Raw genomic sequence first — 3,153 nt, 5'->3', positions numbered from 1 at the left:
CAAATTCAAAAGATTCAAAAGGGTATACAGTAAAAGTCAGTATCCCCTCACTCCTGACTTCAGGCCACCTTAAATTCCTCCCCAGAGGCAGCAACTATTCTCTGACTGATGATTCTGTTTCAGAGATATTCTATGGTATGGAAGCAACTGAGTATAAATATCTTGTAAAAAACATACCAGTGATAACACTTCACTGTTTTTCACTTAAGAAATCCTGTTTTAGATTGTTTCACTTGAATTTAGTCAAAGCTACCTTTTTATGGCTACATAATATTCCAGTGTACAAATACACCATAATTTATCTAGTCAGTCCCCACGTAGATTGTTTTCAGGCTTATGCTTGTAAGATAATATGGACATAAATACTCTTGTGCACACACTTTCCTCTCATTCTTTAGGATAAATTCCTAGAAGCAGAATTGCTAGGTCAAAGGGTATGTGCATTTGAAATTTTGACATATCAGCGATTGTGCTCCGTAGAGGCCGTGCGAGTTAACACACCTACCACTAGTTATTTTTAGCTCCAGCTTACAGATGTGCAAAGACAGCATCTGGTGGCATTATTTTCAAGGACGGTGATGGATTTTGGCGGATCCATTCTCTCTGTTTCCCTCACACCTCTGGTGGCCAGTCACCAGTATTGCAAGTCTGCTGCCTGGGTGCAGTCTGAGGGAAGGGAACAAAGTGAGGGCAAGCTGCCCGTGGAGACACTGACCCCAGAGATTCACCTTATTACTATTTGGCTCTGGTTCAAGTACAAAAATAGAGATCTCCTCTTTGTGACTTGCCGAAGTTCACACAGCTCATAGGTGTTGGGAGTAGAACTGTGCTCCAGAGTCCTTGTGACCCTGGGGGCCACAGATTTGTAACCACAGTAGAGGAGCCAGCCATGTGCACTGTTTAGGACAGCACCCAGTCCGTGGTAAGCACTCAGCAAAGTCAGCTGTTGTCAGTCTAGTTCACTAGAAGGTGGGTGTGGCGGAGTGGGCGGCAGGGGCTGGAGGGCATCCGCAGTCTGGTTGTTGTTGGGGCTGAGGACTGAGGCGTCGGAGATGGCTTGGATGACCGCCCCAGTCTTTCCAGCTGTGTAACTCAGACAGCTCCAGCTTGGTAGCTGCACTTGAGTCATGGGGGCAGACGAGCATTTTTCTTCATTGAGCAGGAGCTAATGAGAGCTGTATTTCTTTGAATCTGCCCACTGGACGAGAGCAAACATTGATGACCACTGGGCTGGAAAGGCCAGATACGGTTTATCAAATGAGAGGGCATCTTCCCCCATCAGTTCTAAAACTGCCCTCAGAGAACCGGGGCATGCTTGCTGACAGCGAAAGCCCGTCAGCGGCTGCGGTGTTAAATACAGAGCGAAGGCCCCATAAACAGGCATTCACGTGTGAAGCAATTAAATGTGGCGCTGCCCCCGCAGCAACGTTCCAGCAGCCGCCTCTGTTGGAGCTTTCAAGGCTCAGCGACTTGTAGGATGACACAGGAATAACAATGCGCTGGTTTCCTTGCGGACACAAAGAAGACCGCAGCTGGGGAGCTCATCTCTCCTAATTGAAGCAAGATTCAGACAGCATCCTCACCTGGCTCCCGAGGGAAGGGCAGAGCTAAGCTCTCTCCCCCTGGTGGCACCTCCGGCCAGCTCCCTCTGCCAAAACAGACTCTCCAATCTGCCCATGACACAGCTGGTGGGAAACCCAGGCTGCAGGAGGGCAATAGTGCTCAGGCAGCTTCTCCTTCTCGTTTTTTTAATAGTATCTGCACCTACATTTTACATCTCCCATTCCACTAAATGCCCAGCTTCCCTACTCTAGCTTGGGAGCCCAAAGAGTATTGCTAAGTCGCTGGGGCTCAGTGAGGTTGGTGGTTATTCCGAGTAGGTGTTTGAGATAGAGCAGTTAGCTGGGTTCATAACAGCTTAACTCCCCCCATTTAATGCTCATAGTTTGAGGTATTGAGGATATTGGCATTAGCCCAGAAAAGGACAGGACTGGGTGACATCTGGGCATGAAGGCAAAATGTTGTGAGCTTTCTTTCTCCTCTTTTGGCCGTTCCTTCAAAGCTTGGAGTGTGAGTGAGTCTCTTAGATACTAACACCTATGTCTCCAGGGCACTCCCAGGTAGCTGCCGGGCCCGTCTAAGCCATCTTGGGTGTGTGTCTGGGTGTGGGCACCTTCTTGCCAGAAGCAAGCCTGCTGGCGCTGTCTGCTGCACAGTCCTGGTCTGGGGCCACTGCAGAACCTGCCCCGAGGCTTCTGTGAGATCCTGCTCCCTCCACACCCTGAGGGCTGTTTACCTCCTAGGTGCTAAGGCGGCCAAACAGACTCCTAGGTTTCTGGGAAGAGTGGGTTAGAACACCCAGGCTCCAGAAGTATCCGCCTGGGAAAGTGAGACAGTATTGATGAGTGGTTAACACTTAACCATGCCTCTTAAAATGTTGGCTCCACCTCTTACTGTGTGTCTTTGAGAGGACTGCTTACCCTCTCTGTGGCTCAGCTTCCATGTCTGTAAAATATTTGTAATAAAAGTACCTACTTCATAGGATTGTAGTGAAAATTAAGTGATATCATGCATGTGTAGTGATTAGAAAGGTGTTTTCTGTATAAGAACCCTTCCTCCCACCCCCACCCCCACCCTGCCCCAGTCCTTGAGCATCACTACCTGATGCTTTGACCTAAGACCTCTTCCTGGGGCTCAAATCTAGTCTGGGAGGGATGGAGTGCGGTGGGCAGGTAGGGGAGGACAGCTGCCATGTTGTCCCAGGCTCTCCCTCCCCTCTTCCCCTTGAACACACAACTTTCCTTTCTCTACGCGAGACACTTACAAGCTCCCAAGCATATCGGTGTATGGACCTGGGTGCCACAGGGTCACAGTTCTGCAGATTGCATGTGTGACCCGGCTGGGCCTTGCTAGGTCCCTGTGAAGTGCCCTTGGCTCCCACGGGGCGTCCTCCAAGGCCTACTGCACATCCACTGACAGCCCTTTGGGGCCTCTCACCCCTCTAAAGCCATCTTGTCACTCCTGAGCACGTTGCCATGATCATCAAAATGACTCTCAAGCTTGGGTAAAGACATTTTGGCATTTACACATATTCTCTGCCGTACAATCAGTTTTTTGCAGGGCACCTGGACCAAGTATTTGTCAGTTATGCCA

Source organism: Propithecus coquereli, unplaced genomic scaffold, assembly GCF_000956105.1.
Source record: "Propithecus coquereli isolate 6110/MARCELLA unplaced genomic scaffold, Pcoq_1.0 Scaffold100, whole genome shotgun sequence".
NCBI classification, from domain to species: Eukaryota; Metazoa; Chordata; class Mammalia; order Primates; family Indriidae; genus Propithecus; species Propithecus coquereli.
The sequence above is the reverse complement of the archived record's forward strand: the minus strand, read 5'-3'. Positions refer to the sequence as shown.